The sequence below is a fragment of the Otolemur garnettii genome, unplaced genomic scaffold (assembly GCF_000181295.1).
Source record: "Otolemur garnettii isolate 467f Iridium unplaced genomic scaffold, OtoGar3 scaffold00057, whole genome shotgun sequence".
Taxonomy (NCBI): Eukaryota; Metazoa; Chordata; class Mammalia; order Primates; family Galagidae; genus Otolemur; species Otolemur garnettii.
The window spans coordinates 9,992,887-10,009,517 of NW_003852452.1; the positions used below are offsets into that span (position 1 = coordinate 9,992,887).

Below are 16,631 nucleotides of genomic sequence, written 5' to 3' on the forward strand. Positions count from 1 at the left end.
GTGGCTGGCGTCTTAGCCACTTGAGCCATAGGCGCCGAGCCTAACAATTCTTTTTGAGACAAAGTCTCATTCTGTCGCCCTCAGTAGAGTACCATGGTGTCATAGCCCATAGCAACCTCAGACTCTTGGGCTCAAGCAATTCTTTTCCCTAAGCCTCCTGAGTAGCTGGGACTACAGGCAGGCGCCCGCCACAACATCCAACTATTTTTAGAGACAGGGTCTCACTCTTGCTCAGGCTGGTCACAAACCTGTGAGCTCAGGCAATCCACCCGCCTCGGCCTCCCAGAGTGCTGAGATTACAGGCATAAACCACCACACCACGCCCTGGTCTAACAATTCTTCCCAGCTTCTATTCTAACCTTACATTCTGCCCTGACTAATGTGTGAACTCGTGGCTATGTTCAGGTTATCACAATGATTACTTACCAATTATTTACCAGTAGTTTTATCTAATGTGAATCATCACTGGGTAAAATTTGGATTTCAAAGTCTACTTTATAGCACAAACATTAAAAAAGATAATGTATCCCTAAAAAAGAAATGTGACTAATATTTTTACTTAACATAATACACATGGGTGGTTCTGGAAAAACTGAACTCCAGAAATTTTCAACCCTTGTAAACCATCTGAAATGTGTCCTAGGACATTGTGAGAGGTCTGCTACTATGTTTGCAGATGGTGGAAGAATGCCAAGAACGCATCTCTTCTGGTTATGTGAACAGAGATCTGCCCTTTTGGTGGCATCATGCTTCTTGTCAATCGGCACTGGAAGCAGGAGCCCCATTCACAGCTCCACACCACTGATGGAGGTTTCCATAGCCCATCCATGGGGTTGCCAGAAAAGAAAAACTTGAAAGACTTTTGAAGCCTGCAGTTACTTTTCAGCCTGAATGGTGTTGCTCCGTATTTGTTCACTTCACTCCCTTCTCCGAATCTCCCCACCCCAATTACCCTGGCTAGTTCCCGCCCTCGTTACCCACTTCCATCATAGATTGCCTCTGGCCAGTGTCTTTCCCCACAAAGCAAGGGCAAGTCTCCCAATATTTCTCCAGGCTGCTGTCACTGACAAGTAACCACATTAGTCTAGATACTTTAAGTTTGCTTCTGGGTTGGGAGTTCAAATGAGTAGCTCTTGCCAATGAAATGTGAGCAGAAGTAATGCTGGTCACTTCCAGGATGAGGTATACAATCTATTGTTCCTCTGCCTCCTATGAGCAAAATGCAAATGGGGCCTTAGAAGATGGAAGGTCACAAAAGGAAAGAAAGTTGGGTCACTAAATGTCTCTGTGAGGTAGAGTCCCCTTGGCCTATAATGAACTAAACACGAATGAGAAATAAACTTTTATTATTGCAAGCCATTGAACCTTGGGGTTGTTATTACAGCAATTACTTATTTACATGTTTCTATATTAGCCCAAGTTTTTGTGTTTTGACCTTCTGACTGTAATAGTAATCCCAGACTGTATTATGCTTTCTACTGGTGAGTCTCTACATTGCTTGTTACATGTTCAAATACCTAACAAGTACAGTTCTTCAAATATAGAACAGAATTCACTCATTTGTTAATGGGTATTCTCTACATTTCATAGAAGAAACCATACATCCACTACCAAGCTACTCATCAAAGACCACAGGTTCCAACCTGCTATGAGTGTGTCGGTCTTTCTAAACACACAACCTCCAAATCCTGTCCGCCAACCTGCAGCTGTGGGCGGATGATCATGGAAGGAATCAAGCAAAAGAGCCTGGAGGGATCTCTGCAAATCACTGACCACTCGCTGAGAAATATTCACAATAAAGAAAATTAAATCCTGGTAATCTTCAAAGTTTATTTTAGTTAGCATTTTAATAAGAGTACATCAACATCAATCCAGTATGTTTTGAATTTTTAAGAAATTCACAGTAGCTTTCCCCCAGAATAGATCAAATTTAACAACCATGCTGTAGTTTAGCTAACACTAAATAACCTTCAATTACTGACATTCATTCATGGAAAACCATGAGGACATAATATAGTCACACTGCTTCACTCCAACTGAGTACACTGTAATTCCATTCTTTCACTAACCACCCAGAGTTAGCACAGACCCCACAAGTTTAAGAGCAGGTTCCTCAGTAAGACTCCCCTGTTCAGACACCAGCCAGACTTGGGGTGTCTCCAGGCTACCTGTACTTCTGAGAGACTAGGTATAAATGAGGGTTTCCACTAGAGCTCTCAGAACTCAGGATGAACTGCAATTACATTTTTATTACAAAGGATACAAATCAGAAGAACCAGCCAAATGGAGAGACACACAGGGCAGAGTTTAGGAGGCAGTGCAGAACTTCCATATCCTTTTCTTGACGAAATAGGGGGCATCATCCCCTCCCTAATACGTAGATGTGTTCACCAATGAGGAAGTTCCACTGATGTTCCATGTCCACAGTTTTTACCGGGGCTTCATTATATAGGCACAACTGATTAAATTACTGGCTACATGACTGAACCTCCAACTCCCTCCCCTCCCCAGATGCCAGCTTGGTTCACAGTCATAACCACATGGTTAGTCTTTCTGCAGACAGCACCTACCCTGAAGCCATCCAGGGGCCCATCATCAGTCATAACACTCCCATCGCTCAGAAATCCCAAGGGTTCCAGAAATTCGAGAACCCAAGACAAAGACCAAATTCTTTGTTACACAGCAGTGTCATCTTTGCTACACAGCAGTGTCAGGCACTGCGTGGCCTAGCATCACTCACAGAACACAACAGTGGATTATTCACTTGCAGGAAAAACCTTAGCAATGAATTCAGGATCTAGAGTTCTCTGATTATAAGGAATAAACAGGCTTTTGTTCCTAACCCGTGTTTGTCCTACTACCTTTTCTCTAATAAAATATGGAATAAGAAAACTTTCAAAAGTTAAGTATTATAACCAATATCATTACATTCTAAGAGAAAAGGATCTATCATTTTTAGATTAATAATTAAATAAGTGCCATGTGCTCACCAGTTCTTAGTAAATGATTTTTATCATTCTGAAGAATAACTACATAATTTTCAAATAATTATAGTCAAGAAAATAAGATTCTAGTTAACTATGCTGATCTAGTGCCCTAGAGCAAATTATAACTTCTTTTAGCCAAGGTTCCCTCCTATACAAAATATAGATCATTTTAATACTAAATTAAAAATACCTTATTATTGGCTCAGCGCCTGTAGCTCAAGCGGCTAAGGAGCCAGCCACATACACCAGAGCTGGCGGGTTCGAATCCAGCCCCAGCCTGCCAAACAATGACAACTACAACCAAAACATAGCCGGGCCTTGTAACGGGGTGCTTGTAGTCCCAGCTACTTGGGAGGCTGAGGCAAGAGAATCACTTAAGCCCAGGAGTTGGAGGTTGCTGGGAGCTGTGATGCCATGGCACTCTATCCAGGGCAACAGCTTGAGGCTCTGTCTCCAACAACCACAAAGAATACCTTATTGTTAAATACCTACCATCTATGAAAGTTGTTTATCTAATATTTCTGGGAAAGCATATTATTATTACTTATGTTATATTTTATTATACAATTTAATGCAAATCTTCCTCTATTACTAAAGAACATATTTTCTGCTAGGGACACCAAGAGATCTACCCCCTTGCCTTTAACAACAAAACAAAGTCACTTACTATTAAAATATTTATAGCTGACAAGTAATACCATAGAGCAAGAGTTCTAAGATGATTCTTTTTTTTTAAGTATTTTCTTTTTTTAATTTTTAATTTTTTAATTTTTATTTTTTGTAGTTTTTGGCCAGGGCTGGGTTTGAACCCGCCACCTCTAGCAGATGGGGCCAGCGCCTTACTCCTTTCAGCCACAGGCAGCGCCCTCTAAGATGATTCAAACTGAAACTTTCCAGCTGTGTGACTCAAAGAAACAATCATCAATCATCTGCTCAGAGCTAAAGCAGATCTTTCCCTCCATTTCCATCAATTACTTCAGGCTGCCAATACTCTCACCAAAAAAAATTCATAAGGAATCAAAAACACAAATAACTCACTTTAACTTCCAGACAGCAACCGACTTACACAATACCCAAAAAAAGAAGAGAGAAAATAAATCCTACCAAAAAATAAATAAATAAAATCAACAAACTTCCCCAAAGGAAACACATAAATTGCAAGGTGAGGAAGGAATACATTTGTTTTACTAATGCAGAACATTACACTACATCTTTGTCACAGTCTATGAAATTATTCTAATGCAAGCAAGTACGGCAAAAAATGTTGACAGGATTCACAGGGAGAGAATCTTCCTGCAAGAATGAAACACAGCATCCTTGTTCCAACAATTACCTGAAGTTGCTGGTAGCTAGCATGGCTCAGCTGATATGATTCTTTGCTAAGCAGAAACAGTATCTGGTCTCTGTGCATTAGAGGGTGCCATTTTATCCAAAGGTTTTGAAGGCCCTCCCCTCGGATGGTCAGTGAAGGCTAGAAGATACAGGGTTTTAAATGAGACTGAGGTTCTGCAAGTCCTAAAATCCTGCTCCACACCCATTAGGAGGAGGAGAAGGGACCTAGAAGGCTGACTACATCTTTCTAGTTCTACAAAAGGGTGTGATTCCCAAAGTTGCTAATACTTTTTTTAAAAGAAAGAAAAAAATGAAGTCCTCTTTGGTGGGGAGGGAGAACCATTTAAACCACTTTCTGGAGTTTTCAAAACCAACATGAAACAAACAAAGAAGGAAAAAAAAAAGTACAGTGTGAGGAAAAGAGAATTTTCCTCTTCTCTATGGGAAAAATTAAGTCTACCTTCCTCCCACCGTTGGCAAAACACAGAAGAAAATCCTCCAGATGATTTCTAGCCCCGCGTTTCAATTCATGATTCTCACTACCCACCAAGAATCTCCACTTGCTGTCTCAGTGCCTCAGCCTCAACTTCGATGCTTCTATACCTGAACTAAGCTTTTCCCGAAAAGCTTTTCCTCTGTTGACAGTGCCACAATTCATGTAGCCATAGTATCTCTTCAAATCAACTTTACTTTTCATTTTCACTGGTACTTTGTTAATTCTGAGGCTCAAGTCAGCTTGAGAATATTGCCACAGCCTTCTAACTGACCAGTCTCCCTGTTAAACACTGTATCCTCTTCTAATTCATTCATTCACTCAAGGATTTACAGGGCTCTACGAACCCAGTGTACTATTTATGGGGCTCCACGAACCAAGTGTCTGTTGGGAAATAACAGACCAAGAGATTCTATCTTCCAAAGACAGCCAAAACAACATCTCCCATCCCACATGCTCTTCTTTTTTTTTTTTTTTTTTTTTGAGACAGAGCCTCAAGCTGTCCCCCTGGGTAGAGTGCCGTGGTATTACGGCTCACAGCAACCTCCAACTCCTGGGCTCAAGCGAGTCTCCTGCCTCCACCTCCCAAGTAGCTGGGACCACAGGCGCCCGCCACAACGCCCGGCTATTTTTTGGTTGCAGCCGTCATTGTTGTTTGGCGGGTCCGGGCTGGGGATTCGAACCCGCCACCTTAGGTATACGTGGCTGGTGCCTTAGCCGGTTGAGCTATAGGCGCCGAGCCCACTTGTTCTTCTAAGACTCTATCAGGAGATGAAATCCATGTGCCCTGCCATCAAACCTAGAAGGGCCTTTGTAGCTGCCTCAAAGAAAGAGTACAACAGAAGTGATGGCCAGGTGACTTCTGAGGCTAGGTCATAAAAAACGTCCTGCATTTCCAGCCCGTTCTCGGGAGACCCATGCCCCTGCAGCACAGCGACAATGCTGTAAGAAAGCCAGGCAGCCACTAGAGAAGCCCCATAAGGAAAAGAACGGAGGCTCCTAACACACAGCTCCCTGCCAACAGTGAGCAAAACTTGCCCACGTGGAAGTGAGCCACCTGGGAAGGGTGTCTTCCCCCTAGTTAAGCCACCCACCTGATACCACATGAAGCCGAGATAAAACACTGCCACCGTACTTCACCCAAATGGCAGCTCTGTGAGCAAAATAAATTTTGTTCACAGTCATAACCAAAGCTTTTAAAATGGTTTGTCGTGCAATAGTAAGTGGAACAGTGAACAAAAATGAAAAAAATTCCTGCCCTCAAAGAGTTTATATTCTAAAGGGAGAAAGACAAAAAATATACTATATTACATAATATTTTGGAAGATGAAAAGTGGAATGAAAAGTTAAAGTAGGGTGAGGCAAGCTGGCAGTACAGAGAACAGGTTACAGTAACAGAGTGACCAAGGTAGGCCTCACTAGAAGGCAATGTTTGAGCAAACTTGAAGGAAGTAGGGAGTTAAGAGAATTTATCTTACTTCCTCAGGAAAATCAAAGTGATTACAATACCAATCTCACAAATTCAGTCTCCTGCCACCTAATGTCCAGATTCCTTAGAAGGCATTTAAAGAACAGCATGATCTATCTTTGACCTACTTTTCCAGACTCAATTTCTTCCTTTTTTTGAGATATCGTCTCACCCTGTCACCCTAGGTAGAATGCCTCTGGCATCACAGCTCACAGCAATCTCAAACTCTTGGGCTTGAGCAATCCTCTTGCCTCAGCCTCCCAAGTAGCTGAGACTACAGGTGTGTGCCACCATACTCAGATAGTTTTTCTATTTTTAGGAGAGACAGAGTCTCACTTTTGCCCAGGCTGGTCTCCAACTCCTGAGCTCAAGCAATCCATCCAGTTAGGCCTCCCAGGATGCTAAGATTACAGGTGTCAGCCACCATACCTGACCTCCAGTTTCAATTTCTGAGGCTCCCACTAAGTACCATGTCCTGCTAAACTTCTTGAAGTGTCTTTCCCCATGTGTTACTTTTCTGTTACTCCCACAATAAATTATGACAAATTTAACTGCTTACAATACCCACATTGGCCAGGTGTGGTGGCTCACTCCTGTTATCCTAGCACTCTGAGAGGCTGAGGCAAAAGGATCCCTTAAGCTCAGAGTCTGAGATCAGCCTGAGGAAGAACAAGATTCTATCTCTACCAAAAACAGAAAAATTAGCTGGGCATTGGGGTGGGTGCCTGTAGTCCCTGCTACTTGGAAAACTGAGGCAGGAAGATCACTTGAGCCCAGAGTTTGAGGTTGCTGTAAACTAGGTTGATGCCACAGCACTGTAGCCTGAGCAATAGAGACTCTCAAAAACAAACAAACCATCTCACATGGTTTCACGTTTTCCATGGCTCAGCTAATGCCTTTGCCCCAGATCTGACAATACTGAAACCATTTTAGTGACAAGTTGCACTACGTTCTGGAGGCTCTGAGAAAGAAACCACTTTTAAGCTCACTGAGGTAAGTGGCAAAATTCAGTTCCTTATAGTAGACGGGCTAGGTCCCTGTCTCCTTGCTAGCTGTCAAGCAGCTGCCCTTGGCACCTAAGGCCTTTCTCTCTTCCTTGCATATGGCCCCTATGTCTCAGATCAAACTGCTCTCATACTTGAAATCTGTCCAACTTCCTTTCCGTCATACTTCTTCCGCTTTCTCTTCTCTGTCCCCCACCACCACCACCCCACCACCTCCCAAGTAAGGGTTCTCACTCTATCACGCAGGCTAGAATACAGTGGCAGGATTACACTTCACTGCAGCCTCAAACTCCCGGGCTCAAGTGATCCTCGCACCTCAGCCTGCTGTGTCGGGCATAAGTGATCCTCGCACCTCAGCCTGCTGTGTCACTAGGAATAGCCCATGAGCCGCTGTGTCTGGCTTTCTTCTGCTTTCTTTTCTGTCTCATTTGAGTTTTTCTTTTCTAAAAAACTGATGTGATTACACTGGGCACACCTGGATAATCCAGGTGACTCTCCCTATTTTAGGGCCAGCCAATTAGTAATCTTAATTACATCTGTATTGTTCCTTCACAGCAGAAACCAGACTGCTCTTCCGAATGCATACCCAGGAGGCAGAAATCCTTGGGCCCATTTCTAGGATTCCGCCTACCACAGCCCTTCCTCCTTGTCTGCCTATGGGGCTTCTACACGTCTTTAAGAGTAGACTTAGAAGCAACCTCTTCAGGGAAACCTTTCTTGATCTGTACAGAAAGAGAAGATTTTCTTCTATAACACTATAAAATGTAAAAATTAGGACAGATGACTTTTATGTCCCAACATTTAAAAACTTCCATGAACTTAAATTTTAAATGAACCACCATCATACAAACATTGTACTACACATGTATTAACTGATGTATTAAAATAAAAATTTTTCCTGACAGCAAGGCTCAGGATAGAGCACTTCTCTTTCTTCTTGGTTGGCACACAATGTGTGAATATAATGTCTTTTTTTATAAGGAGCCAGAACTGTGAAGTTCTTGGAACTTGTTCTCATAATTGCTAAGCGTACTATCTAGTTACCATATTGCATCAACACTCTTGAATTCTATCTCTGCCTTTAGACTTTAAGCTCTTCAACCTATTACTCATCCTTGTAGCCTCAAACACCTACTTAATACTGTGCCTGGCACCTATGTTCAATAATATCTGTTAAATAAATAGATTCATGAATGGAAATTGTACTCTCAACTCTGAATTATACACTCCAGAATTTGTAAGACTCATTTAAAGTACTGGTAGCTGCAAAAATTCATTTCAAAACTTTGACTGTATCAACTAAAATTTAAGGAATAAAAATAGCCCCTTTTCTTTAGAACATTTTATTTCTTTGAAAATTAGTGTTGATTTATAAAATCTGATACCAACTTTTTCAAATATATTATTTTTGTATCTGATGGCTATCATAGTGTCACACAATCAGAATTTTATTATCTTTGGTTTTTATTTTTGGTGTGTTTTTTTTTTTTTTTTTTGAGACAGTCTCAAGCGGTTGCCCTGGGTAGAGTTCTCCAGCATGAATTCTGTAGACGACAACGTTGTTTCACAGTGTCACATAAAATAAACACACACACTATTTGCACACACGTGTGACTTCAGTTTCTACTGTTTCACTGTGGTGTGCAGCTTCCAGTGCAGACAGTCGAATTGACACCATCAGACGTCACATGTGCTCGTGGTGACTTGGTAAGGCAGAGAGATTATCAGTAACATTTCAGCCTACCATTGCAACATCAGGCATTTAATGTTATTTAGAAGTAAGGTAAGAGCCAGCATGGTGGTTCACACCTATAATCCTAGCACTCTGGGAGGCCAAGGTGGGTAGACTGCTTCACTCAGGAGTTCCAGACCAGCTGAGCAAAAGGAAGATCCTATTTCTACTAAAATTAGGAAAACTGGCTGGGTGTTATGGCGGGTACTTGTAGTCTCAGCTACATGGGAGGCCGAGGCAAGAGGATCGCTTGAGCCCACAAGTCTGAGGTTGCTGTGAACTGTGATGGCCACAGCAATCTACCCACAATGACAGGGTGAGACACTGTCTCAAAAAAAAAAAAAGAGAAAACCAGAATGCTCTCCTGACATTTTTCCTCACACTTCACCCACCACCTTGCCCTGTATTATGAGCTAAGATGTGTAGAAAGGCTCAAACTTTGCTTGCATTTTCCTGTCAATTAATTTTCATAATAAAAGTAAACATAGTCTCTTATCTATGATTATTTTTTTAATCCCAGCATGGCTTCTACAGCATCTCAAAAGAAAACAGAACCCCCCTCCCCAAAAAGCAAAATTATGAAGATTGTTCTATGAAAAGAAGGCACACAACTACTTTTTTGTCAAAGCAAATAGTAAGGCATTCTGCTACATTTGTAGGAATTTGCAAGTTTTCAAGAACTATTATTTGAAAAGGCATTATATGCAAAAACATGCTGCCAAATTCTAAGCATATGAAGGCTCGTGTGGACAAAATAGTGGAAATGAAGAATCTGCCTTCTTGACAAAATTTTTTTTTTAAATGTTACAATTCAGACAGATTCTATTGTAAAAGCGAGTTATGTGGTAGCATATTTAATAGCAAAAGAATTAATACCAGCTCAGCCCTGTAGCAAGTAGTTACGGCACCAGCCACGTGCACCAAGACTGGTGGGTTTAAGCCCGGGCCAGGCCGGGCCAGCTAACCAACAATGACAACTGCAACAAAAAAATAGTTGTCCCAGCTGCTTGGGAGGCTGAGGCAAAAGAATTGTTCAAGCCCAAGAGTTGGAGGTTGCTGTGAGCTGTGACGCCATGGCACTCTACCAAGGGCAACACAGTGAGACTCTTGTCTCAAAAAAAAAAAAAATTAAAACCATTTACTGATGGTGAGCTTATTAAGCAATGTAGGTAAAGCATGGCAGATATGATTGTCTCTTCCCTCCACTCTCTTCCCTTTCTCTAACATGAAATAAACTATACTTTTTTTTTTTTGAGACAGAGTCTCAAGCAGTCGCCCTGGGTAGAGTGCTATAGTGTCACAGCTCACAGCAACCTCAAACTCTTGGGCTCAAGAGATTCTCTTGCCTCAGCCTCCCAAGTAGCTGGGACTACAGGAGCCCAGCTATTTTTTTTTTGAGACAGCGTCTCAAGTTGTCACCCTGGGTAGAGTGCCATGGCATAACAGCTCATAGCAACCTCAAACTCTCGGGCTTAAGCAATTCTCTTGCCTCAGCCTCCCAAGTAGCTGGGACTACAGGAGCCCAGCTATTTTTTTTTGAGACAGCGTCTCAAGTTGTCACCCTGGGTAGAGTGCCATGGCATAACAGCTCATAGCAACCTCAAACTCTCGGGCTTAAGCGATTCTCTTGCCTCAATCTCCCAAGTAGCTGGGACTACAGGCACCTGCCACAATGCCTGGCTATTTTTTGTTGCAATTGTCACTGTTGTTTCAGCAGGCCCGGCCGGGTTCCCTGGCCCCTGGTGTATGTGGCCAACACTGAGCTACACGCACCACCTAAACTGATACTTTTATATCCTAATCTAAAAAAATAAAAAGTAACATTTTCAGCAAAAATGAGCAGTTACTGATGGTGCTCTAGCAATGGTAGGTAAAAAGAGAGAGACTTATAAAATTGACAGAAGATGATGGAACTGCTGCCCAAATTCACGGCTGATGAAGTATCACTGCACAGTACATGAAGAAAGTCTATGTGCAAAAGATTTAAAAATGGAAAATGTCATGCAAATCATCATCAAGACTGAATTTCCTAAGGGCCAAGGGAATGAATCATCAACAATTCCAGGAATTCCTTTAAAGTACTGATGCTGACTATGGCAACATCATTTACTTTTCAGAACTAAGATGGCTAACTTGAGGTCAAATGCTGAAAAAATTTATGATTCGCGACATGTTATCAAGTCACTTATGGTATCAAAAACCAAATTTGTGCCAGCACTTGACAATGAAAACTGACTTACAGGTTTAGCATGTTTAGTGAATTTAAATACTCATTTAAATGAGTTAAAAATGAGTCTTCAAGGTGAAAACCAACTTATCAATACAATGTTTCAAACCATGACAGCATTCCAAATGAAACTGAAATTATGGCAAGCTCATAATTAAGACAAATGGTTTTATGCATTTTGACACATTGGCTAAACTCAATCCTGTGAACAGTGAAAAATATGCAGTATTGCTTTCGATTTAATGTAAAAATTTGAAAAATAAATATTTTGGAGCATTTACAAACGTACAGAGCTGCAATCTGACCTTCAACTTAAATTTGAAGTCTCCTTCCTGGACTTTTATGGGTCCTGCCCCTATCTTCCCCAGAGACAAATACCCATGGTTCACAATCATGCCTTATTCATGCCATTGCTTTTTGGCAGCATCTACATTTGCAAGCAACTCTTCTCAAGAATGGAGCAAATTAAGAGTAAAATTAGAACCAAAATATCTGCTGAGTGCTTTGAGAACTCACGGAGAATCACAACTACTTCCACTGAACCAGATAAGTGACACATTCATTTCTCAGATACAGTGTCAAATAACCCACTAGCTTTTTGTTGCCCATTTTTCTTTTATGTTTATAATTTTTTAAGAAATCCAAAAACGACATTTTGTTACTTAGGTATGTACATTTTCTATATTAGTGATGGCAAACTTGGGTTCTGCTAACGAGTTTAAGACTCTCTGGATGGGCTGCTACATAATTAGGATTATTATGTGAGGACCTTTTTGCTTATCTGTGGTGGTAGGTATCATGAAATATATGTACGGACCTTTTTTTCCTTATCAGCTTTCATTAGTGTTTCTGTATTTAATGTGTGGCCCAAGACAACTCTTCTTCCAATGTGGCCCAGAGAAGCCAAAAGGCTGGACTGTCATTAATTACAGTAAAGCCAATTACTGTAATTAATAAACCAGTATTAGTACATTATTATTAATGAAAGTTCAAACTTTACTCAGATTTTCCAAGCTTTTCCCGTAGGTCCTTTTTCTATTCCAGAATCTCGTCCACGATACCACATTACGTCTAAGTAGTCATGCCTCCCTAAGTTCCCCTGGGCTGGGAGTTTCCCAGATATTCCCTGTTTTAAATGATACTGGTAGTCTGAGGAATACTGGTCAGGTATTTTGTAGAATGTCCCTCAACTGGGATTTGTCTGATGTTTTTCAGACAAATGAAGGGTTATGGGTTTGGGAGAGGACGACCACAGAGGTAAAGTGCCATTTTCACTGCATCATATCAAGGGTTCATTGCTGTCAACATGGCTTATCCCTGTGGATGTTAACCTTGGTCACCCGGCCAAGATAGTGCTTCTAAGGCAGGTGTCCTCAAACTATGGCCTGCAGGCCACATGCAGCCCACCTAGGACATTTATCCGGCCTGCCGGGTGTTTTTGCCACCATTGCCTGTCCTACTTAGCAGCCAACATGTCCTGGAGCCCATAGTCCAGCCCTCCAACGGTCTGAGGGACAGTGAACTGGCCCCTGTTTAAAAAGTTTAAGGACCCCTGTTCTAAGGTTTCTCCACTATAAAGTTCCTCTTTTTTCTTTTTCTACATTGTGATTTTTTTTTTTGAGACAGAGTCTCAGTCTGTCGCCCTGGGTAGAATGACGTAGCGTCACAGCTCACAGCAACCTCAAAGTCTTGGGCTCAAGCCATTCTCTTGACTCAGCCTCTGAAGCAGCTGGGACTACAGGCACCCGCCTCAAGGCCCAGCTATTTTGTCATTGTCATTGTTGTTTAGCAGGCCCGGGCTGGATATGAACCCACCAGCTCCGGTGTATGTGGCTGCCGCCCTAGCTGCTAAGCTACAGGTGCCGAGCCTCTACATTGTGATTTTTAGATGGAAGTGACTATACCTGGCCCACATTTAAGGGTACTCCTTGAGGGTGGAGTATCTATATAAATTATAGGATATTCTTCTGCAGAAGAGATTTGTCTCTTCTACCAATTTACTGATTTATCTGATTATCTGTGTACATCAGTATGGACTCGCGGATATTTAGTTTATATTTTGAGTCACAATTCAATGTGCTTTTATATTTTTGCTCAAATTGTTCCAGTTTTGGCGATCGAGAACTCTTTATTTGGCTTTTGTGCCCTTTTGGTATACCCCTATCTGTGCGTTGTGTATTTTATTTTTTTTATTTTATTATTTTTACAGTTTTTGCAGTTTTTGGCTGGGGCTGGGTTTGAACCCTCCACCTCTGGCATATGGGGCCGGTGCCCCACCCTTTTGAGCCACAGGTGCTGCCCTTATTTTTGGTCTTTTTTTAGTACTTCCTTAATTTCTGGCAGTGTAAAAATGTTCCAGGCTCACCTTACATATTTCCTGTTCCACTTCTAGAAATCAGCCATTTCTCCAAGTATCCCTTGTTCCTTTAACTGAAGGAAGGTATTAGAAATGAAAGACTGGGTACCTTATTTCTCCTGGGGGGAGGGGTCCTCACTTCTAGGCCCCTCACAGTATAACACATTTTTACTTCTAAATATTCAGAAATAGGGTAAGCTTGGTAATACAAGTTTATAAATAAAAATCTTTAAATCTTTTATAACAGTAATGTGTGAAGTTTTTGTTCCTTCTAACAAAATACCATTTTAGCATTTGCCTGATATTACAAGTCCCCCCTTCCCCTCCACTTTACCAAATTCCTCAGTTCTCAACCTGGAAAGGCAATGGGAGATGTGGTTTTCAGTGTGTTTGTTCCAATCTTTGGAGAAAAGATGTCCAGTCTGTTTTTATAGACTTATTGGTTGCTGATTTGGTAAGTTTTATGTACAAATACAGTCACACAGTAGGTTAAACTCAACGCAAATAACTTGACTCAATACCGTCACATTTCTAAAGATTTTATGAATCTCATCCATCCTGACTACAGGAGATAAGAACTGTGAGTACACACTTTTGTAGAATTCTTCATGCTTCTTTTATTTATTTATTTTGGGGGGGGAGTTTTTGGCCAGGGCCAGTTTTGAACCTGCCACCTCTGGTATATGGGTCCAGCGCCCTACTCCTTGAGCCATAGGCATGCTGCCTCCTTTCTTTTTTTTTGCAGCTTTTGGCCGGGGCTGGGTTTAAACCCGCCACCTCCGGCATATGGGGCCAGCGCCCTACTCCTTTGAGCCACAGGCACTGCCCCAAATTCTTTGTACTTCTTAATTTTGAATAGTCTGAAACCTTTCAAATCCTAAGTAAGTTTTATTACATAAGACAGTATTTTAAAGAAGAAAAACAAGTATTTCCAATTCCCTAGGGTCACAGTCAATTGTTACCATGTTCTTTCAGCAGTACTCAGAAGATTATGTTATTTCTATAGTCTATGAATGTTTTGCCTTGCCCCATCTTCTTGCCTAAACCTGTATCCTCATAATTTAATTTCTCATTAAAAATTTTTTGGCAGAGATAGGTCTTACTATGTTGCCCAGGCTGGTCTCCAACTCCTGGGTTCCAGTGACTCTCCTGCCTTGCCCTTCCAAAGTGTTAAGATTTCAGGCATGAGCCACTGTGCCCCATCATCTCATGAATTTTATGATTCAAGTTGTCCGACCTAAAGCAGATTGTAAAGGCCTTAGTTTCCGCTCTTAAAAAAAAAAAAAAAAGGCCTTCCTATTATATTCCAAGTATCTTTACAAAAAGTATTTATCAATTTGAAAATTTTAATGTTACTTTACTTTGTAATTTACACAAAGTTCTGGGCAATCCCTCTTTCAAAATGAGTAACTCTGTATAGCAATTGTTTTGTATTAAGTCCCTTTGTTTATGAACATAAAATGTATTAAATAGTTTTGTTTATCCATATATCATCTCGTTTGTCCATTCAGATGTAAACTACAGTAGAACCTCCATAGATGACCACCTCCCTACATTGACTACCTCCTTACGTAGATTTGATTTTCACAGACTAGACATACACCACATGTATGCTATCAGTACAGCAGGCCTAGTTCTTATAGTCAACCTATGTTGACCAGTTTGTTATAGTCCTTTGAGTAGTCAACTTACGGAGGTTCTATATTTGCTAACATTTGAGAGAAAAGGGAATTGTACTATTCTACTTCTGTACTTGTTCAAAATTCTCTATAGAAAAGCTTTTTAAAACCCTAACAATAAAAAAAAAATAGGTCATTGATTAAGTTTAGTAAGTGTAAGCCTGGCTTCAGAGAACAGGAAGTAAATATTCCTACATGTCTCCCTAAAAGATAGAATTCCCTCTCCCTCTTTGGCAGGACAACTACTGTCATGTGCTGCATCACATTTCACAATGCAGACCGAATACATGACTGACCCTCAAGATTATAATGGAGCTGAAAAATTCCTCTGGCCTAGTGCCTTCATGGCTGCCCTGACATCTCAGGTGTTTGTGGTAATGCTCGTGTAAACACACCTACTGCACTGCCAGTCACATAAAAGTGTACCACATACAATTATGCACAATACTTGATAATAAACAACTGTATTACTTACTGGTTTATGTATATTGGGATCATAAGCAGGAGCCACTGTGCTCAGCCCTCTCAGGAATTTTATAATACAGGTTGTACAACCTAAGGCAACTTATATAGGCCTTAGTTTCCACTCTCTTAAAAAAAGGAAAGGAAAAAAAAAAGCCTTTCCATTATATTCCAAATATCTTTACAAAAAGATATGTATCAATTTGAAAACTGTAATGTTACCTTACCTTTTATCATTATTTTAGAATGCATTGTACTTACTAAAAGTTCCTGATTTTCTGTTTTCTCCTCACTACAGCCTCCTGACACGGTGATCGGGGCTGGTCCCACAAGAATTTTATCCTCTCTCCGGCCTCACACTAATATTGCATGTCCACTATCCCAAACCTCCAATCTTTCAACCACTTTGCTGATGCAACCAAGAGCGATGACTTACTCCCGGCAGGGACTGAGGATTGCATTCATCTAAAAATCCAGCAATAAAACGGCAGGAAGATGCTAACTACTGTTCAGGGCACTGCAGATAATTATGACAAAAAGAAACTTGTGAAAGTTTTCAAAAAGAAATTTGCCTGTAATGGTACTGTGACTGAACATCTTGAATATGAAGAGGTTATTCAGCTTCAAGGTGACCAAAGAAAAAATATTTGCCAGTTCCTCTTGGAGGATGGCATTGTCAAGGAGGAGCAGCTTAAGGTTTATGGATTCTAAAATGAACCTAAGGGCAGCGCCTGTGGCTCAGTGGGTAAGATGCCGGCCCCATAAACCAAAGGTGACGGGTTCAAACCTGGCCCCAGCCAAAGTGCAACAAAAAAATAGCCAGGCATCGTGGCAGGGGCCTGTAGTCCCAGCTACTCGGGAGGCTGAGGCAAGAGAATCACCTAAGCCCAG

At 41.2% G+C, this 16,631-nt stretch overlaps 1 protein-coding gene and 1 pseudogene across 2 annotated transcripts in view; one reads left to right on the forward strand and one right to left on the reverse strand.

Annotated features, from left to right (window-relative positions):
- Positions 1-16,631, reverse strand: part of DENND5B (DENN domain containing 5B) — a 192,394-nt gene that overhangs the window by 108,188 nt on the left and 67,575 nt on the right. The window lies entirely within an intron of this gene.
- Positions 16,081-16,452, forward strand: LOC100961230 (annotated as a pseudogene).